The following is a 23,818-nucleotide window of genomic DNA, read 5'->3' as shown; positions in this document are numbered from 1 at the left end:
CAGTGTGTAAAGGATATCACCACCTGGGCTCAGGAACACTTCAGAAAACCACTGTCAGTAACTACAGTTCGCCGCTACATCTGTAAATGCAAGTTAAAACTCTACTATGCAAAGCGAAAGCCATTTATCAACAACACCCAGAAACGCCGCCGGCTTCGCTGGGCCCGAGCTCATCTAAGATGGACTGATGCAAAGTGTTAAAGTGTTCTTTGGTCTGACGAGTCCACATTTCAAGTTGTTTTTGGAAACTGTGGACGTCGTGTCCTCCGGAACAAAAAAGGAAAAGAACCATTCGGACTGTTGTAGGCGCAAAGTTGAAAAGCCAGCTTCTGTGATGGTATGGGGGTGTATTAGTGCCCAAGACATGGGTAACTTACACATCTGTGAAGGCACCATTAATGCTGAAAGGTACATACAGGTTTTGGAGCAACATATGTTGCCATCCAAGCAACGTTATCATGGACGCCCCTGCTTATTTCAGCAAGACAATGCCAAGCCACGTGTTACATCAACGTGGCTTCATAGTAAAAGAGTGCGTGTACTAGACTGGCCTGCCTGTAGTCCAGACCTGTCTCCCATTGAACATGTGTGGCGCAATTTGAAGTGTAAAATACGACAACGGAGACCCCCGGACTGTTGAACAACTTAAGCTGTACATCAAGCAAGAATGGGAAAGAATTCCACCTGAAAAGCTTCAAATATTTGTCTCCTCAGTTCCCAACTGAGTGTTGTTAAAAGGAAAGGCCATGTAACACAGTGGTGAACATGCCCTTTCCCAACTACTTTGGCACGTGTTACAGCCATGAAATTCTAAGTTAATTATTATTTGCAAAAAAATTTATGAGTTTGAACATCAAATATCTTGTCTTTGTAGTGCATTCAATTGAATATGGGTTGAAGAGGATTTGCAAATCATTGTATTCCGTTTATATTTACATCTAACACAATTTCCCAACTCATATGGAAACGGGGTTTGTATATTACTTTAAAAAAATCTGATTTTGTTTGATAAAATTCCACCCAAACATTTGATAAAGTCAAATCGCGATTCATTGGAAAATGTATTTTTCTTTTGACACCCCTCGTTAGAAATATGGCTCATTATAAAAGTGACAACAATCGTGGACGGACGTGACTTTTGACCTCAGCCGTCTTGATCATGTTGTGGCAGACGTTTAAAATCAGCAAACAGTTTGAAGTAGCTAAGTTGAAATGTAGCCTGGTAGGGGGCTGACAAGGAACATGGGGCCTACTGGTATGGCCTTTGACCTCAGCTTCCTCACACGCTGGTGATCACTCAGGGAAAGGGGGGCGTCTGCAATCACAGATGGGTAGATACCATGCACCGGCTTTGCCTGGCTTTATCTTATCGTAACTGTACGTCTGCATTTTAGACTTAGACTTCCTTTTTATTGTCATTCAAATTTGAACTTTACAGTACAGATAAGAACAAAATTTCGTTGCATTAGCTCATGGTAGTGCAGGATAAAAAAGCAATAAGGTGCAGATATAAATAAATAAATAGGTTACTGTACAGATAAATATATTGCACTGTTGACATCATTTGTATTTATGCATCTGCATTTAGGCCTGAAACTGTGTTTTCATTGCACTCCAAGTGATGAGTCACTGAGCGAAAACATCAGGTTTGCGTCTGATGAGGAACATTTACTGTCTCAAATGCGGCAACTTAATCATCAGCACTTTCGCTTTTTCAGGGTGTGTCAGGTTGCGATCCTCGAACGGAAAGTTCCGCCAAAATGACACGTGTTTTCTCTCTCAGCATCCAGGCGCGTGAGCTGGCGAGGCCAGCGAGATACTTTTTTTTTCTTTTATGAGACGTTAAGTTGCATTCCTCAGCTTCTTAGCTCCGCTGTTGATGAAATTACTAACCGCTAATGGAGATGTCAATGCGGGAGCGCGGGATCATGGGAATAAAAACGGGAATAACATTTTGAAAAGGAGGGAGGGGGAGTCTTTGAAAAAGTGTCCAATGGAGAGCAAAGATGTTATAGACATCTGCCACGAGAGTGGCGCCTCGGCGGTGCATCTTGTCAACACTGCATACAGTAGCCCCTTTCACACGGCACATAAACGTTGGCTCTTTCGCTGTTTTTCTTTTTCTTTTTCGCTGTTCTGTGTGTTCATTATGTGGCGTTGAAAAGTGAGACATTAATTTTCCAGCATCTGATCGAGTATCAACGCCATTCACTAAAAAAAAAGACTATTTTAGAATACTACAAACGAGTGACTAAAAACTACCGTATTTTTCGGATTATAAATTGCAGTTTTTTTTCATAGCGACATATACTCCGGAGCGACTTATGTGTGAAATTATTAACACATTACCGTAAAATATCATATAATAGTATTTATCTCATTCGCGTAAGAGACGAAGCAAATGTCCGCAATCGCCACACACGTCAACCAATGAGAATTCGGCGGGGGCGGGTCATGACAGAAGCAGTGTTTCCCATAAACTGCCAAGATACCTGTGGCGGTGGGGGCGTGGCTATGGGCGTGGTCACCATGACATCATCGAGTATTTGCATAATTTACTACAATGATATGATTTTCTCTAAAAAGGCTAAAAAAATGTATACTTACTAATTAATAATAACAGTTTTGTTTTAAACGTCCATCTATCCATCCATTTTACAATATAATTACAACACTTTATGTACATATTTATATACAGATTTGAACAATAAGTTATTCACTGAAATATATTTATTAATTGTGGTTCTTACAAAAAATATATCTTATAAAATATAACAGCTAAAATGTCTCTTAAAGCTCTGCCCCTTTAATTAGTGCATACTAAATAATTTAACTTTAGCCTACTACTACAACCATATTATTTACCAGCAACATAAAGTGAAACAGAGGCAGAGGTGTCCTGCCACAGTCAGTAACAAATAAACAGAAAACAGTAGTGGTCAAATACAAATAAGGCAACAGGAGAAGTATCCTACACTTCTCTTTTGTAAAGTAAATCTGAACAGCCTATATGGGCATCTACATCAACTATATGATTTGCCTGAGAAGCTGGACAGGACAAAAAACAAAAACAAAAAAATTGTATTTGTGGCGGACGTAATTCTTTCGTGGCGGGCCGCCACAAATAAATGAATGTGTGGGAAACACTGCAGAAGTGCATTGTGCGTCATGGCAGAAGTGCATTGTGGGTCATGGGATGCTAACTGCTGCTACATCCGTAGCTATTAAAATGGATTATTTCAACATTGGCGGTAACTTATAAAAACTGAGAAGGGCTGAACTAAAATGGCACCGAAAAGGAAATCATATACTGCAGATTACAAGCCGGACGTAGTGAAATATGCAGCAGAAAACGGCGATCGAGCAGCAGAAAGAAAGGAAACGGCGCATACCAGAGGCGACACCGGGGAGGAAGATTTCATCAGATTTAGCGATCGGGAGTGACAGATTGTTTGGTAAACGTATAGCATGTTCTATATGTTATAGTTATTTGAATGACTCTTACCATAATATGTTACGTTAACATACCAGGCACGTTCTCAGTTGGTTATTTATGCCTCATATAACGTACACTTATTCAGCCTGTCGTTCACTATTCTTTATTTATTTTAAATTGCCTTTCAAATCAAATCCCAGCCGAGTCATACCAAAGACTATAAAAATGGGACCCATAACCTCCCTGCTTGGCACTCAGCAACACGGGTTGGAGTTGGGGGTTAAGTCACCAAAATGATTCCCGGGCGCAGCGCCGCTGCTGCCCACTGCTCCCCAAGGGGATGGGTCAAATGCAGAGGACAAATTTCACCACATCTAGTGTGTGTGTGACAATCATTGGTATCTTTAATCTTAATCTTTAAAATGTCTATTCTTGGTGTTGGATTTTATCAAATAAATTTCCCCCAAAAATGCGACTTATACTCCAGTGTGACTTATATATGTTTTTTTCCTTCTTTATTGTGCATTTTCGTCCGGTGCGACATATACTCCGGAGCGACTTATAGTCCGAAAAATACGGTAGTTAGTTTTACTTCAAAAGACATCCTAAATTAAGATTTGTATATTTAGAAATTAGCAGGACTTTTAAGATCGGGAATGTGAAATGTCTGCGAAATTGTGGAAATCCGCATTTTTCCGGGGGTGTATTTTGTAGCGTCCAGGAAGAGTTAGTGCTGCAAAGGGTTCTAGGTATTTGTTCTGTTGTGTTTATGTTGTGTTACGGTGCAGATGTTCTCCCGAAATGTGTTTGTCATTCTTGTTTGGTGTGGATTCACAGTGTGGCGTATATTTCTAAAAGTGTTAAAGTTGTTTATACAGACACCCTCAGTGTAACCTGTACCGCTGTTGATCAAGTATGCATTGCATTCACGTGTGTGTGCGTACAGAAGCCGCACATATATTGTGACTGGGCCGGCACGTTGTTAGAATGGATGAAAAGCGGACGTGACGACAGCTCGTAGAGGATGTTAAAGGCAGTGCCTTTAAGGCACGCCACCAAGACTGTGGTCCGGGTGGACTACGAGATATAATGACTGATGAACACCTTCATTCGATAATGAAGGTTGCCTCAGCTCAAAGCCTGAGTCCCGACATTAATGAACCAAGAAAAGATGGCAGGTATCTGGCTTGGGCACATCAGATTAGATCAGTGTGTTGCAAACTGAGCAGTTTAATGTCCTGAATGGTTGGTTTATTCATTGTTATTTTATTTTCAAACTTATTAGCCTGTGGAAAAAGTTAATGTTGATATTTACCTCAGAAGGCTGCATATAGAAAAGAGGCATTCAATTTTTATTTAAATTGTATTTGATATGCCATTGATATTTTTTAATTTTTATCATTTGAAACTCGATTTTGCATGTCACTATAAAGTTATATAAGCCTTGCTTGTTCAATATTCAATGGAAAACTTGTTGGGGTCCCTATTAAAAGGTTAATTTGTTCAACCTTGACCCGCGGCTTTGTTCAGTTTTAAATTTTGGTCCACTCTGTATTGTTCCAAATAAACTGAAACTGAACTGAACTGAACTGTCCGACAAGTATTTTAATTATCTGGGTGAGCGATTCCATGTTCCTGTGTGAAGGTGCACACAACTTCAGTGTAGGGCTGTGTCTCACTTTGCTGGGTTCTTCATAAAATGCCCTGAAAATTCTAATAAGCGAGGCAATAGAGCACAATTTGTACACAAGGCAATTCAAAGTCCTTTACAGAAAATTACAAGAAGGCAAAAAAAAAGTATAGATAACATACTTTCAGTTGTCTTCTGCACAATCAGATAAAAGTGTTTTCTGCCTGGATTTGAACGTTGACAACGCAGAGGCCTGTGTCACATCTTCAAGACTATTGCAGATTTTAGGAGCATAAAACTGAAAGTCAGCCTCACCATGTTTGGTCCTGACTCTGAGCACCAGCAAGAGCCCACACTCCCTGAGGCTCGAGTGGTTCAGACATGTACTTTGGCACCAAACCATTTAAAAGACTTGGGCACAAGCAGTCTATTCTCTGAGCAAGCGTTAAGCAACAATATCGTTTAAGGTTCCCCTCCTTGGACAATTTTTTTTACGGGTTAGTGCGTCGTGTATTTCTTGACTCTCCGGCACTTAGCTTTGTATGGACTCATAGATGGTTTACAAACTGAGTTCGGAGAGGAAGTGACGCCAGAAAGACCGCGCCCCACACAGGAAATGATGTCAGAAAGAACGCGCCACAGCATAATAAAGCGGTTTCGTAACTCGGTGTCAAACTACTTCCTTAACGTAAATGACCGCCATAACCACAACACCAGGGGGAGCTCCACTAACCACGTTAAACCCAGATTCCGATCTAACAAAGGTCTTAACTCATTCTCTTTCTATGCCACATCAATGTGGAATGCACTCCCAACAGGTATAAAAGAAAGGGCATCTCTATCCTCCTTCAAAACAGCAATAAAAGTTCACCTCCAGGCAGCTACAACCCTAAACTAACACCCTCCCCGGATTGCTAATAATCAAATGTAAACAATCAAATGCAGATACTTTTTCCTATGCCTTCTGATCTCTCTCTCTCTCTCTCTCTCTCTCTCTCTCTCTCTCTATGTCCACTACTTGCTGTCCATATCCTACCCCCCCACCCCTCCACACCCCTGATTGTAAATAATGTAAATAATTCAATGTGATTATCTTGTGTGATGACTGTATTATGATGATAGTATATATGATAGTATATATCTGTATCATGAATCAATTTAAGTGGACCCCGACTTAAACAAGTTGAAAAACTTATTCGGGTGTTACCATTTAGTGGTCAATTGTACGGAATATGTACTTCACTGTGCAACCTACTAATAAAAGTCTCAATCAATCAATCAAACCACTGGAAATATGGAGGCGAGTCATCCAGACATGCCCGTGTTTCTCCTTTCGTCTGTACAGACACTTGTGGAAATCACACATGAATACCTTAAGAGAAAGCGATTGCAGCTATTTGGGATACAACACTTCTCAGACGGCAAGATAACTTTCCAATGTCCAGGTCAGCTGTGATTCTACTTACCGAAAAACTTCGTCCATTTGTCGAAGGAGAGACAACGAGAATGTGGACTCCCGTGGATGTGATAAAAAAGGTAGTGTGTGCTTTGTATTACCTGGCCGACGAGGGAAGACTTGAATGCTTTTGGACTGGCAAAGCAGACTGTATCAGTTATTGTCCGCCATGTATGTCGCGGACTCAACGTCTAGGTCCAGAGTATATAAAGTCACCAAAAAGGAATGGACAATGAAGGTGAAGGCACAAGAGTGAGGAGTGTCCTGACCAGATATCTAGATCCCTAGATTGATTGATGTAAAAAAATGTTTATCACATTGTTTACTTTCACACGTCCATTAAAGATGTGATTAATTTAGGATGTCTCAGGTGTGATTCACTACAATAAGGCCCCACAGCACACTGGATTCCAGTTAATTGAAATACCACAACACTGGATATTGTTCAGATAAGTTACATTTAAGAACTTGCACACAAAGCAACACTGGAGGTGACTATGACGTGCGCATTTTCCGCGCATGCGTACTAGGTCGCGTTGCGCCGGTGGACGGACGGTTGGAGGGGGTCTTAAACGGTGGCATTGTTGTGTGTGGACACGGATAAGGTTAGGTGGGATTTACCCTGGATAACCTGTAGAAGGGGCCGGTCATAGGTTGGTGGTACTTTGAGAGCCAAGTGTTTTCTGAGACGGTACTTCAAGAACCGCAGATTTACACCGTATTTCCATAATGATGATTTCCTTGGAGCTGATGATTTTTCTTACCGCCTCGTTTTTCTTTCTCTGCTTTACTGCTCGGGGGGGGGAAAGTGCTGTTTACGTTTTCTAAAAGTGGAAAATTGGAGAGGGAGCGTGTGAACTGAAACAGATGCTGCAGACTCTCTTGTTCTGTCTTCATCTCGCACACACATGTACACACAATGGCAAACAGCTGCGCAAGCCTGTGCGTGATGGTGACTTCTGATTTCGGGAGGTTCTCCTGCTCAGCCCGACGCGTTTTCACCTGCCGTGGTAAAACCACCACATGCAAGACAGACACTTCGCCCAAAGCGACGTCCGGTTTTCCTCCGTCCATTGACAGCTAACGGTAGCATTGTGCTCCATGCTATTGCCTCACATTGAAGGCCCCGCATGGTTGCTGCATCCTCGCCACCCTCCCCCTCCTCCCCGTCTTGTAGCCACCTGGCGCTGCCTCGGAGCCTGCTGGCTGACCAGATGCACCCTGAATAGACGCAGCCAGCGAGGAGACGGCGAGGGGAGAGAGAGAGCTTGTTATTAAGGCTGATTTATTCAGGCATATCTGCAGTGCAATACAGTACATACAGTCATGTGAAAAAAATAGGACACCAATTTGTGGCGCCCCCAAGCCCCTCATGGGTATTGTTCGAAACGCTTTGGAACACATGTTAGCGTACACGTAATACATGTATGCTCCTAATACAATTGGACAAATGGTCAATGACTTATGGACAGTTCGGGCTTGATCTACTAAGATCCAAATACTGCATGCTAAACAGGGTGTACAAACGTTAAATTAGCGTGTACTAGGGTTGTACGGTATACCGGTATTAGTATAGTAATGAATCATATCAGAAGAGCATGTTCGGCAGCGCACAATCACGGAGTACTTACAAGCAGACACAGTGTGACAGAAAAGGGAGAACGGACGCATTTTGGCTTAAAAACTAAAGATAAAGGTGAAGTTATAACACTGTAACGCCCTCTTTAAGACATGGATAGCTAGTCAGCGGCTAAAGTCGAGCCGCAGTCTGCAGTGTTTTAGCTACTTCTAAATCACGTCTCCATGGCGACAAATAAAGTAAGTTTCTTACAAGTATCATCCCTGCAGGACGAGGAATAGCTAAACATGCTTCACTACACACCGTAGCTCACCGGCGTCAAAATGTAAACAAACGCCATTGGTGGATCTACACCTGACATCCACTGTAATGATACCAAGTACAGGAGCATTTCTAGTCGATACTATGATTACGTCAATATTTTTTGGCACCACAACATTTTCATCATCGTTTTTTTTCAAAACGATATTATGTTTATAAACTCAGGAAATATGTCCCTGGACACAAGGGGACTTTGAATATGACCAATGTATGATCCTGTAACGACTTGGTATCGGATTGGTACCCAAAGTTGTGATATCATCCAAAACTAATGTAAAGTATCCAAACAACAGAAGAATAAGTGATTGTTACATTTTAACAGAAGTGTAGATAGAATATACTTAGCAAAAAACTTCGTCCATTTGTCGAAGGAGAGTCAACGAGAATGCGAGCTCCCGTGGATAAAAAAGATAGCGTGTGCTTTGTATTACCTGGCCGTCGAGGAAAACAGCAAAAGCATTTAGACTGGCAAAGCAGACTGTATCAGTTATTGTCCGCCATGTATGTCGTGGACTCAACGTCTAGGTCCAGAGTATATAAAGTCACCAAAAAGGAATGGACAATGAAGGTGAAGGCAAAAGAGTGAGGAGTGTCCTGACCAGATATCTAGATCCCTTGATTCATGTTAAATGTTTTTTATCACATTGTTTACATGTCTAATAAAGATGTGATTAATTTATGATGGCTCAGGTGTGATTCACTACAATAAGGCCCCACAGCACACTGGATTCCAGTTAATTGAAATACCACAACACTGGATATTGTTCAGATAAGTTACCTTTAAGAACTTGCACACAAAGCAACACTGGAGGTGACTATGACGTACACATTTTTCCATGCATGCGTACTAGGTCGCGTTGCGCCTGCGGACAGAGGGGGGCCGGGGGTCTTAAACGGTGGCATTGTTGTGTGTGGACAAGGATAAGGTTAGGTGGGATTTACCCTGGATACATACTTGCCAACCCTCCCGAATTTTCCAGGAGACTCCCGAATTTCAGTGCCTCTCCCGAAAATCTCCCGGGACAACCATTCTCCCGAGAATCTCCCGATATCCGGCCGGACAACTATATTGGGGGCGTGCCTTAAAGGCACTGCCTTTAGCGTCTTCTCACCTGAAAAGGAGACTATTATATATGTCTCTGTTAGCCATAGGTTTATCTATAACCCATAAAGTAGGCAGGCACGGAGCTATTTCTCAGCGTGTGTTTATTCCAGCCGGCACGTTAATACACTGACACACAACATCCGGATTCCCATCATGCATTGCTTCAAAACTACGGCAAGTTGTAATATCCAACATTTCCAGCCGGACAAACAATATTGGGGGGGGGGGGGGGGTGCCATAAAGGCACTGCCTTTAGCGTCCTCTCACCTGAAAAGGAGACTATTATATATGTCTCCGTTATCCATAGGTTTATCTATAACCCATAACACGGTGGCCGAATGGATATAGTCACTCATGAACGGTCAGACAAGCACAAGGCGGCGGCAACACAGTATTATGGGCCACCTTGCAAGCAACATTCCGGTCTCATTTGCGGATGTTTTGAACAAATCTGTGAAAGATATGTTCCCGGATTCAGAGATCGCTCGCCAGTACTCAAATGGCAGAAAAAAAGCTACTCAAATAGTGAAAGGTAAGTGTTATTTTTTTTTTTTTAAAGTAAGCAGCAAGTACAGTACAGTTAGCAGAACAACTGTGTTTTCATTACTGTTTACTGTACTATATATGTATATATATATATATATACATACATACACATATATATATATATACACATATATATATATATATATATATATATATATATATATATATATATATATATATATATATATATATATATATATATATATATATATATATATATATACACATACATATACATGATATATGATAGTATATATCTGTATCATGAATCAATTTAAGTGGACCCCGACTTAAACAAGTTGAAAAACTTATTCGGGTGTTACCATTTAGTGGTCAATTGTACGGAATATGTACTTCACTGTGCAACCTACTAATAAAAGTCTCAATCAATCAAAAACACACATACATATATATACACACATACATATATATATATATATATATATATATATATATATATATATATATATATATATATATATATATATATATATATATATATACATATACATATATACATATATACATACATACATACATACATACATATATATATATATATACATACATATATATATATATATATATATATATATATATATATATATATATATATATATATATATATATATATATATATATATATATATATATATATATATATATATATAAGAAATACTTTAATTTCAGTGAATTCTAGCTATAAATATACCGTATTTTTCGGAGTATAAGTCGCTCCGGAGTTTAAGTCGCACCGGCCGAAAATGCATAATAAAGAAGGAAAAAAACATATATAAGTCGCACTGGAGTATAAGTCGCATTTTTTGGGGAAATGTATTTTGATAAAACCCAACACCAAGAATAGAAATTTGAAAGGCAATTTAAAATAAATAAAGAATAGTGAACAACAGGCTGAATAAGTGTACGTTATATGAGGCATAAATAACCAACTGAGAACGTGCCTAGTATGTTAACGTAACATATTATGGTAAGAGTCATTCAAATAACTATAACATATAGAACATGCTATACGTTTACCAAACAATCTGTCACTCCTAATCGCTAAATCCGATAAAATCTTATTTGTCTAGTCTCTTACGTGAATGAGCTAAATAATATTATTTGATATTTTACGGTAATGTGTTAATAATTTCACACATAAGTCGCACCCCCGGCCAAACTATGAAAAAAAACTGTGACTTATAGTCAGAAAAATACGGTACTCCTCAACCCTTAACCCCGCCCCAGGCCCCGCCCCCCCAATCTGCCAAATTCGGAAGTCTCAAGGTTGGCAAGTATGCCTGGATAACCTTAGTGTAAACGGGGCCTTACCCGTGTAAAAATTTGTCCGAGGAGGAGGACCTTAAACGCTGGTTTAGTAGTGTGACTGCAACGGGGCTTAGGCTAAATAATTACTCGTTTAAAGGCCTACTGAAAGCCACTACTACCGACCACGCAGTCTGATAGTTTATATATCAATGATGAAATCTTAACATTGCAACACATGCCAATACGGCCGGGTTAGATAAGTAAAGTGCAATTTTAAGTTTCCCGCAAAATATCCTGCTGAAAACGTCTCGGTATGATGACGTTTGTGCGTGACGTCACGGATTGTAGCGGACGTTTTGGGACACCGTTGTGGCCAGCTATTAAGTCGTCTGTTTTCATCGCAAAATTCCACAGTATTCTAGACATCTGTGTTGGTGAATATTTTGCAATTTGTTCAATGAACAATGGAGACAGCAAAGAAGAAAGCTGTAGGTGGGAAGCGGTGTATTAGCGGCCGGCTGCAGCAACACAAACACGTAGCCAGTGTTTCATTGTTTATATTCCCGAAAGATGACAGTCAAGCTTTACCATTGGCCTGTGGAGAACTGGGAGACTCTTACCAGGAGGACTTTGAGTTAGATACGCAGACGCGGTACCGTGAGTACGCAGCTGCGGCTTCCAAACATTTGATCGCTTGCCCGTACGTGCGTGCCGCTATGTGCATGTCACGTACGTAACTTTGGGGACTTTGGGGAAATATATGTGCTGTATGAACTTTGGGGAGGTGAACGGTACTTTGGGCTGTGGGATTGAGTGTGTTGTGCGGGTGTTTGAGTTGTATTGGCGGGTTATATGGACGGGAGGGGGGAGGTGTTTGTTATGCGGGATTAATTTGTGGCATGCCCTCTAGTCCTTCACTCTCACTTTCCTCATCAACGAATCTTTCATCCTCGCTCAAATTAACGGGGAAATCGTCGCTTTCTCGGTCCGAATCGCTCTCGCTGCATGTGGCCATGATTGTAAACAATGTGCAGATGTGAGGAGCTCCACAACCGGTGACTTCATGCGCATATCGTCTGCTACTTCCGGTACAGGCAAGGCTTTTTTATCAACGACCAAAAGTTGCGAACATTATCGTCGATGTTCTCCACTAAATCATTTCAGCAAAAATATGGCAATATTGCAAAATTATCAAGTATGACACATAGAATGGACCTGCTATCCCCGTTTAAATAAGAAAATCGCATTTCAGTAGGCCTTTAAATGCTGGTTTAGTGTGGCTGAAACGGGGCTTAGGCTAAATAATTATTCGTTTAAGGGTTTATATATATAGTGTAGACATGGCCTTAGAGCAGGGGTGGGCAATTAATTTTTACCGGGGGCCGCATGAGCAACCCGAGCACTGCTGGAGGGCCACATCGACAATATTTCAATTAAATTTTGCTCAATATTATTTTTTATATATACCGTAAGATAAATAATAATAATAATAATAATAATAATAATGAATAATAATAGTAATACTTCAACATAGTGTGTGTAACAGCATTCCATGACTAATATAAATAAATTAACATTAATAATAAATGACAGTAAAATAAGCACACGTATGACTGAGGAGTCATCGTGTAACTTTGTGTGGTGTTTGAGTTGTCCGACTTTTTGTGTGGCCATAAACGCAGCAGTGGTTTAGTGCTATGCGTGTTGGTGACAGATGACAAGTTGGTTTTGGCCTGGTTTGTACGGCAGAAAATGACTAGTTTTTCGAGATAGAATTGTTTTACTCATGTTTTTGGTGTGGTTATGTCCGAATATAAACAGTTTTGCTCAATAAAGTGATCGATATAATTCCTGTCCTCGAAGCATCTCGATAGACGTTACAATAATTGAACGGTGTTCAATCGAACGGTGTTGACGAACACCGTTAGGGCCGCTTGTTGTCACTGTCACTCAAAGTTGCATTGCAAAATTACATAGAATAAATATGTTTATTTTGTTTAGAATTCAGATGGGATTTGATTTGGTGCGCGGCATATATTTGCTGCGCGCAGCAGACGCTTGAGCAGTGCACAATTGCGCAGGCACGCACCTTCGAGGGAACGTTGCTTTGCAGTCCATGTCTTGTTGGAAACACGGCATTCTTCATCAACTTTTCTCTTTTTAGCGTCTCGGGTGTAAACCGTGCATCACTTGTCGCTGCATGTGCACATTCACTCGCAGGTTACACACGGACGGACACACGCCCATAAATAATACTTTTCAAAATAAAAGCAGCACAGTTGTATTGCGCGCACGACATAGATGTTTTTTCAACTTTATTTTGTAATTAATGATTGCAGCTGTTCACATTCACTCACAATCACGCACACGCATACGTCCATACGGAATAAATACAAATAACGATTTTCAAAACAAAAGCAGTACCGTTGTATTGCACACTCGACATAGATACTTTTTTAAAATTTATTTTGTAATTTATAATTGGCCTCACGCGGGCCGGACAGGGACGCACAAAGGGCCGGATGCGGCCCGCGGGCCGCAGAATGCCCAGGTCTGCCTTAGAGATAGGAGGCTCCTCAAGTGTCCCGCCCCCCTTGATGCTGCATTCAAGAGCTGAGACAATAGTAGTATTATATCAAGGGTATCAGTGGGTGCAGCATTTGGGGGGCACTCTCCGCCTCCCCCCGGCTTACATATATGCAGATGCGCACACTTTCGTCACCCTTTGGCATGGCCTCTTGTTTAGCCTTTACGTGCCAAAGCAATTAGTTATGTTAATTGCCGGCGCCCATCTCCGTCAATGGAAGGCAAGGCAGCACCGCTGGATGCTTGGCCGGGAGCCATACTGCGAGCCGCCATGACGTCACCCAAACCGGAGAGCCAATCACAGAGAGCGTGTGGGGGGGAAAAAATATAGGCGGGGCTTAAGGCGAGAGGCAAAGGACTGAGGAAGAGGGTGCGCGAAGTCAGAGGCTGCGAAGCGCAGCGAGAGAGGACTTAATGATAACAACACGCCGAGGAGGAGGAAGACATTTAAGACGACCTTGAAGTTAATGTGCGTCGATTTGAAGTCGCCGTTGCCTTCCATCTGGCCGCCGTCTGGCCGCGCGTTTGCGGGAAATGCGAGCTCATGCGTGACACGTAAGGGAGAGACAAAAAGGAGAGGCGACGAAGTGCAGCTCGACTTTCTCACCGGACTTTGACGTGTGGACTCTACTAGAGAGGAGGTAGGACACTAGACAGCTTTGCGTACATGTTAGGGTGTGTGTGTGTGTGGGTGTGCGTGTGCGTGTGTGTGTGCGTGTGTGTGTGTGCGTGTTAAATTCCCCGTGCTGTGCAGATGGTCATGGCTCATCCCGTCCTCTTTATCCCTCCATCTTTGTCGTCTGAGCCAATGGGGACTTCATGCACACACTGTATATTCCACATAGCAAGTAAGGGGAATAGAAACCCTCAGTTCCATCCAGTGTCAACCTGTTGTCATCACTTTTTTGTTGTTGCATTTTTAACTGCCATGCAAGTGTAAAAAGAAGCTGTGAAATTGAGGTACCGTATTTTTCGGGGTATAAGTCGCAGTTTTTTTCATAGTTTGGCCGGGGGTGCGACTTATACTCAGGAGCGACTTATGTGGGAAATTATTAACACATTACCGTAAAATATCAAATAATATTATTTAGCTCATTCACGTAAGAGACTAGACGTATAAGATGTCCTCGGATTTAGCGATTAGGAGTGACAGATTGTTTGGTAAACGTATAGCATGTTCTATATGTTATAGTTATTTGAATGACTCTTACCATAATATGTTACGTTAACATACCAGGCACGTTCTCAGTTGGTTATTTATGCCTCATATAACGTACACTTATTCAGCCTGTTGTTCACTATTCTTTATTTATTTTAAATTGCCTTTCAAATGTCTATTCTTGGTGTTGGGTTTTATCAAATAAATTTCCCCCCAAAAATGCGAATTATACTCCAGTGCGACATATATATGTTTTTTTCCTTCTTTATTATGCATTTTCGGCCGGTGCGACTTATACTCCGGACCGACTTATACTCCGAAAAATACGGTACGTTCAGCAAAAACTAATATAGGGGGATAATGGGAGAGAGTGGTTTGCGTTCCTGTTTTTAAAACATTCGTATTTTCGTACTCGTGTGGCAGTACAAAGGAGCTAAATAAAAAATGAAAACTATATTTTCCAGTGTTGGTGCTAGGATTTTCAAAATGAGGGTCCCGGGGACCCCATCAAATCATAAAAATGGGGTCCCACAGTCAATTTTTGGGGTCCCACTTTTTTGTAACCGTTTTGAAAACAAATGATAAATGTATTTTCAATTTTCTGCTGGATTTACTCTCTATTTTATGCTGCAGCTGTCACATATACTGTAATATTGTACATGGTAATTGTTATATATTGTATATATGATATAGACATAATATAATATATCAGTATATATAATATACTGTCCATATATTATGTAAATATTACGTACCGTATTTTTCGGACTATAAGTCGGGGATGCGACTTATACTCAGGAGCGACTTATGTGTGAAATTATTAACACATTACCGTAAAATATCAAATAATATTATTTAGCTCATTCACGTAAGAGACTAGACGTATAAGATTTCATGGGATTTAGCGATTAGGAGTGACAGATTGTTTGGTAAACGTATAGCATGTTCTATATGTTATAGTTATTTGAATGATTCTTACCATAATATGTTACGTTAACATACCAGGCACGTTCTCAGTTGGTTATTTATGCCTCATATAACGTACACTTATTCAGCCTGTTGTTCACTATTCTTTATTTATTTGAAATTGCCTTTCAAATGTCTATTCTTGGTGTTGGGTTTTATCAAATAAATTTCCCCCCAAAAATGCGACTTATACTCCAGTGCGACTTATATATGTTTTTTTCCTTCTTTATTATGCATTTTCGGCCAGTGTGACTTATACTCCAGAGCGACTTATACTCCGAAAAATACGGTACGTTCAGCAAAAACTAATATAGGGGGATAATGGGAGAGAGTGGTTAGCGTTCCTGTTTTTAAAACATTCGTATTTTTGCACTGGTGTGGCGGTACAAAGGAGCTAAATAATCTTACGGTACATTAAACATATGTTTCTTATTGCAAGGTTGTCCTTAAATAAAATAGTGAACATACAAGACAACTTGTCTTTTAGTAGTAGGTAAACAAACAAAGGCTCCTAATTTAGCTGCTGACATATGCAGTAACATATTGTGTCATTTATCATTCTATTATTTTGTCCAAATTATCTACAGGTAGTAGAACATTTATTATTGATCTACTTGTTCATTTACTGTTAATATCTGCTTAACTTCTCTTTTAACATGTTCTATCTACACGTCTGTTAAAATGTAATAATCACTTATTCTTCTGTTGTTTGATACTTTACATTAGTTTTGGATGATACCACAACCGTGGGTATCAATCTGATACCAAGTCGTTACAGGATCATACATTGGTCATATTCAAAGTCCTCATGTGTCCAAGGACATATTTCCTGAGTTTATAAACATAATATATCTTTTTTTTAAACGAAAGAAGGTGTTGTGATGCCAAAAAATATCGACATAGTAGAATCGACTAGATACGCTCCTGTACTTGGCATCATTACAGTGGATGTTAGCTGTAGATCCACCAATGGCATTTTTTTACATTTTGACGCCAGTGAGCTACGGTGTGTAGTGAAGCATGTTTAGCTATTCCTCGTCCTGCAGGGATGATACTTGTAATGAACTTACTTTATTTGTCGTCATGGAGGCGAGGATTAGTGATTTCGAAGTAGCTAAAACACTGCAGACTGGGGCTGGACTTTAGCCGCTAGCTAGTTAGCCATGTCTTAAAGCACCTCTTCCTGTGGGCGTTTCGGTGTTATAACTTCACCTTTATCGTTAGTTATTAAGCCAAAATGCATCCGTTCTCCCTTTTCTGTCTACACACTGTGTCTGCTTGTAAGTACTCTGTGATTGTGCACTGCGGAACATGCTCGGGGTGGGGGGGGGGCGGACCGGTACTTTTCAGAGGCGGTATAGTACTGAATATGATTCATTAGTATTGCGGTACTATACTAACACTGGTATACCGTACAACCCTACAGCAGTTGCCTATGTATTGAAGCTATTATCATATATAACTGATTTATGACAACAACATATTTAAAAAGTTTGCGTATGAATAGATATGATCAAAATAACATCAAGCTCACGGTGATTCCCGAGTCGTTTTGAGAGATATTGAGCAAGCCGGCCACGTGATCTGTGACCTAGTACGACGAACCACAGATCCCATTCCCATCAACAACAATGCTAATCACGTGGCCTTTGCGGGAGCCAACAACGACTATTTTGGTAAAAAATTATGATCCAGGACCTTATATTTTTGAGCCTGAACATAAAGATGACGAGGAATACATTTTAGAAGCCGAAAGCTAAACGGATGTAGCTTTATTGAGACACAATAGCATCAACAGCATTGCTAGGTGCATAGAAACTAACCATAGTAAAACAAACATCATGAAGGACTAAAAAAAGGTTCTTGCCTTTCGGGGTCTTTTTCACCATCTTGAGGATGTGAAAATCTACCAGCCACATTTGTCTACTAGCAGGTGAGAGACGCATGAATTATCTCAAATTTACTTTTAGAAAGTTTGAGACGAATCAGAAGCAGCTGCCAGTTTACAGTGTGTCAATAATAGCAGCGTAAACTAGCATTAGCTCACTCCTATCAATGCGCCGCTAAAATAGTCCGTCTGCGTTGGCGCTTGTAATAACAATATCACTCATATTTGGTTAATATTCAGGTCATGATATGTAAATTGAATATTGTTGGTGGTTTCTGGTTGATTTTTAGAGGGTATAATCTGTTGACTCAATGGTTAGCTATTCGTTTATGATTTTGAATGCATAAACAAGCCAAGCACATGTTTTGTTGTCTTACATAAAGATTGTGAATGATAAACATCACATCTCTTTCCAATTTTTGCATATTCCCAGTATGACTGATCTGATATGGTCAGAGTGCAGTATCGTTCCCATTGTGATGTCAATCTACGGAAATTACCGAAGGTATTTGGAGCGGAATATTCAAAATTTGTGGCATTTTGTAGACATTTTAAACGATGTTTTCACATACTTTGCAGATTGTAAATACAATTGAATATGGTTTAATTGATACAATGAAACATAATTAAGCATATAAGGTTAACTTGTTTTTCCATTCTACTGGTACTTTAAAGGGAGCCTATTATGCAAAACCAACTTTTCTTACCCATTGGTACCTGTTTTCGTGTATTTGGGGTCTGCATAAGTCCCGAAAATTTGAAATCAAACCATGGAAACATGACGGAGATATTTTTGAATTATTAATATTGCCTTCCCTCATACTTGGGGAACGAGCCGTTTGGAATTTGCCCCATTAGTGACGTTTTTGCCATTGGTAACATCAGCAGATATATGATAGAGATTTACCCAAAATGCTTTGCGCAAGTCCACCATTGTAGTCTGACGCTCCAGTCCAGTAGTTCTCAAACCTCAGAAAACACTTTCCAAGTACCACCAGAATGACCAACATTAAAACACCGTAGTGTCGTAGATCTAAGTATTCATTAAAAACCAGGCAGAGGTTTTATTTAACCATTATATTTAATATTTTTGGCCACTGTAACATTACACACAGTTTGAACAGTAACACTGTGTTTCTATATTTGAATATGTGATTATTTTGCGTAACACCAGACGCAGCTTGCACACTATTCAGTTCATTTTTGAACAGCCATGTTTATAGTAAAATGTAAGTGTGATTTAAAATGTCAACAAACTGCTCTAGTCAATCTGTGATCAATCACAGGTTATTACTCGTTTGCGTAATTTAAAATAACTTAAAAAGAGAGCCCAACATTTGTAATGTTGTACTTGAATTTACGTCATTTATTTGTTCAAAAGTGATCTAAAGGAGCATGTCCGATTAATCTGCGTATAAATTAGTGTGCTCTCTTTTGTGATTAATCACATGAATTAACTCAGTATTTTTGACAGCCCTATTTTAAACTTGTATGGCTGTTAACAGCTAAAGACTAAAAATAGAAATACAATAAAACTGCTAAGCCCAATAATGATGGACAAGTAAATATGGGGAAGTAAAAATGGAATTTTTTATCGCCTTAGCTATATTATACTGATGTCATACAACTAGAAAACACACAAGTTCAAGACAAGAAGCAACACTTTAGTGCAGGGATTCTCAAACTGTAGTACTAGTGGTACACGGGCTCCATCTAGGGGTGGGTCAAAGAATCAGCTGATTAAATATTCGAACACAGTGTTACTGTTCAAACTGTGTGTAATGTCACAGTGGCCAAAAATAATAAATATACTTGTTAAATAAAACCTCAGCCTTTTTTTAACGAATACGCATGCCTACTACGCTACTGTATTTTAATGTTGGTCATTATAGTGGTGCTTGGAGAGACAAGTTTTTTCTGAGGTAGTAAAAAAAAGTTTGAGAACCACTGCTGTAGTGCATCCTTGCTCACCGTGCTGAAGTCTTGAAGGCTATGATGCATCCTCCCAAGTCCGGCCGGATCCTCAAAGTAGTTTTCCAGAAAATGCTAGTCAAATTCCCAAATGTATGACATTAAGACTATTGGAATTTAGAGAGTCCGCCGTTTCCCTTTTGAACTTTACCGGTCGCACCCGAGCGTCATTTAAAACATACATTTACAATTGCAGCTTTGCTCCGTGTCTCTCCCTGCTCTGCATGCACACTTTCCTCTTCTTCCCCAAGCGACCATCAAACACCCAAGAAAAGCACTTCAGCTGTCACTTCCGCCAATAGCACATCACTTTTATTTTCCCACATGGCGAGCAGAGCAGACGAAAGTAGCGAAAGGGGGGGGAAAAGACATGTGCATCTGTTGTACAGACATTTGGACTTTAGAGGCGATATGGCCTAAAAATCTATATCACAATAAATATTATAGTTTTAGATATTATACTTTAGCTGCTAGCAAGGATGCTACATTGCGTTGAGGATGCGTTTGTTTGCTAGATGCTGTCAAATTTGCTCCAAGGTGTCATCAACATCCAATATCAATGCTATAACGATAGCATTAAAAGCTCTATTGGAGGGGTGTCCAAACTGCGGCCTGCGCCGGTATCTTTAATGTGTCCCCTTAGACGTCATGAATGTAATAAGGAATCTGGCAAGCGGGGTGTTTTTCAAATACATTTTAAATATCTGACTGTTGCAAATATGCCAGAAACCTTGCGGACAACATGAGTACATCAGTTCAATGAACGTGAATTGTGTTTTGAAGTGAACGCACAACATTTACTTATATGACCCGATACAAACAACCTTCCCTAGTCATGGCGCAAAACAAAAAATGCAACCAACACAAAAAGCCAACACACATGGTCACACAAAACACAACCTGCTCATTGAACTATGTAGATATTATTTTAAAAAATCCATGCACCATTAAAAAAAAATCTAAATCACATCCATTTAAATCCATTACAACGCATGACGGGAAAAATACAAAACGCTCTTTCCACTCGTATCCATGTTTTAGCTGATCGATGTTTCTAAATGATTACAACACTTTAATGAGGTTGTCACAGAAGTAAACAAGGTAGGAGTCAAACTTCCACATACTCTTAACCACCAATTATATCAATTATTAATTATAAATCCATGATATTAATATAATATGTACACATATATATTTACACTTAACAAAAAATATAAATGCTACATATTTGTTTTTGCTCCCATTTTTCTTGAGTTGAACTCAAAAATCAAAAACATTTACTATATACACAAAATACCTATTCCTCTCAAATATTGTTCACACATGTGTCTAAAGCTGTATTAGTGAACATTTCTTCTTTGCCAAGATAATCCATCCCACCTGACAGGTGTGGCATATCAAGGTGCTGCGGCCACAAATATTGAATATACTTGTTAAATAAAACATCTGCCTTGTTTTTTATGAATATTTCAGCCTACTACGCTACTGTATTTTATTGTTGGTCATTATGGCGATACTTGAAAAGCCAAGTGTTTTCAGAGGTGGTACTCGGTGAAAAAAAGGTTGAGAACATTTATATTGTATATCCTCTATATCAGTGGTTCTCAACCTTTTTTCAGTGATGTACCCCCTGTGAATTTTTTTTTAATTCAAGTACCCCCTAATCAGAGCAAAGCATTTTCGGTTGAAAAATAGAGATAAAGAAGTAAAATACAGCACTATGTCATCAGTTTCTGATTTATTAAATTGTATAACAGTGCAAAATATTGCTCATTTGTAGTGGTCTTTCTTGAACTATTTGGAAAAAAAGATATAAAAATAACTAAACATTTGTTGAAAAATAAACAAGTGATTCAATTATAAATAAAGATTTCTACACATAGAAGTAATCATCAACTTAAAGTGCCCTCTTTGGGGAATGTAATAGAGATCCATCTGGATTCATGAACTTAATTCTAAACATTTCTTCACAAAAAAATAAATCTTTAACATCAATATTTATGGAACATGTCCACAAAAAATCTAGCTGTGAACATTTAATATTGCATTGTTGCATTTCTTTTCACAGTTCTTTTTGACAGACATTTTAGTGAGGGTCAAACCATCATGGCATGGGGGAAACTTTGGGTTTATGGTAGCCTTCTTGATTTGATGTTCAGTTTATGAACTTACATTCATATTTTGTTGAAGTATAATTCAATAAATATATTTATAAAGGATTTTTGAATTGTTGCTATTTTTAGAATATTTAAAAAAAATCTCACGTACCCCTTGGCATACCTTCAAGTACCCCCAGGGGTACGCGTACCCCCATTTGAGAACCACTGCTCTATGGCGTAACCCTAGTATGATGCTATTTGTGCATTTTTAAAAGGATTTGGGGTTGTTGTGTTTTTGCACAGAGATTGGAGGTGGTGTGTGTAGGTAGAGGTTGGAGTAGATAGAGAAAACACAAGAGACCTGGCTAGTGTCAAACTGGGCCTGTTCATCATGGAGATAGGAGTGCCGAACTGTCGGCTGAACCAGAGACCCCCGTCTGGCCTGCTGGCCAACGTCACGCACCTGACAGGAGCAGCCTGTGATGCTGCATGGAATGGGAACTCGCCGGGGCTAAAATCACACACAACATAGTCAACTGTGCTATTGTTGTGCTGTACTGAGCGGAATTTTGCTTCCCGGTTGTGCAGTTACAGAGTTTCATGGTGGAGGTGGATCTTTAGGAATATTGTATCACAGCTGCTTTAGACAGTAAACAGAGCAACAGTTTTTTGGGCTTCCCACAGTAACAGCCTCCACAGAGGATCGCTTATGTTACTCCATCTCGACTACAGGCAGCATTATGAAAAAGCTAGAAAAGCAAGTTTTTTGATACTGATGCTATTCAAATGACAAAAATACTGTGAGAAATCCTTGTTATTTTATTGTACGTTCACTTTGCAGTGGCGCATCATACTGATGGATGTACAACATTTTGGTAACCAAATGATATAAACTTGGCCGTCGATAGAGCTTTTTCAAACTTTGGTCGTGATAATGCATGTCGATGACACGTTCCAGCTGTGTCCCACAAGTTTGACAGCCACAAGCGAACAAATGCGTCCTCAACGCAGTGTAGTGTTCTCGATAGCGAGGTAGCGGCTGATGTCCCTCCAATGTGCAGTCAGCAATGCTCACCTCCACAAATACCATTATCACTGGAGAATGAGAACAGATAACATGCTGCAGTAGACACCGTAGGAGGCTACAATAAGCCATGCTAACCGCTAAGCTAGCGCTTTTGGACGTTTACAAAGGTGGACGGATCAATAGAAATACTGATGCTAGAGTGATTATATCAATATTTTTTCATTATCACAAAATCTTTTGTCGTTTTTGTTATTGTTTACAAACTTAGAAAATAAGTCCCTGGACACAGGAGGACTTAAAGGGGAAAAAAACCCAAATGATTTAAATCAGAGCCAATAATAGGAAATTATTGATATTGTTGCACCGCCATCCTGTGTTTTTGTCTGGTTTATGAACAGACGAGCATGTTCGGCAGCGCACAATCACAGAGTACTTACAAACAGACAATGTGTGTAGACAGAAAAGGGAGAATGGATGCATTTTGGCTTAAAAACTAACGATAACGGTGAAGTTATAACACTGAAACGCCCTCAGGAAGAGGTGCTTTAAGACATGGCTAGCTAGCTAGCGGCTAAAGTCCAGCCCCAGTCTGCAGTGTTTTAGCTACTTCTAAATCACTAATCCTCGCCTCCATGGCGACAAATAATGTACATTTCTTACAAGTATCATCCCTGCAGGACGAGGAATAGCTAAGCATGTTTCACTACACACCGTAGCTCACCGGCGTCAAAATGTCAACAAACGCCATTGGTGGATCTACACCTGACATCCACTGTAATG

The 23,818-nt window shown here is 39.8% G+C and overlaps 1 protein-coding gene across 4 annotated transcripts in view; it reads left to right on the top strand.

Annotated features, from left to right (window-relative positions):
• Positions 1-23,818, top strand: part of cbfa2t2 (CBFA2/RUNX1 partner transcriptional co-repressor 2) — a 172,895-nt gene that overhangs the window by 97,120 nt on the left and 51,957 nt on the right. The window contains exon 1 of one of the 4 annotated variants that reach the window (XM_062037788.1): positions 14,286-14,569. The exons of the other annotated variants lie outside the window; for them this stretch is intronic. The gene's annotated coding sequence lies outside the window, so the exon portion shown is untranslated. Of the gene's footprint in view, positions 1-14,285; positions 14,570-23,818 lie in introns of those variants that run through there. 4 annotated transcript variants of the gene reach the window in all.

Source organism: Entelurus aequoreus, linkage group LG26 (genome assembly GCF_033978785.1).
Source record: "Entelurus aequoreus isolate RoL-2023_Sb linkage group LG26, RoL_Eaeq_v1.1, whole genome shotgun sequence".
Taxonomy (NCBI): Eukaryota; Metazoa; Chordata; class Actinopteri; order Syngnathiformes; family Syngnathidae; genus Entelurus; species Entelurus aequoreus.
The sequence above is the reverse complement of the archived record's forward strand: the minus strand, read 5'-3'. Positions and strand labels throughout refer to the sequence as shown.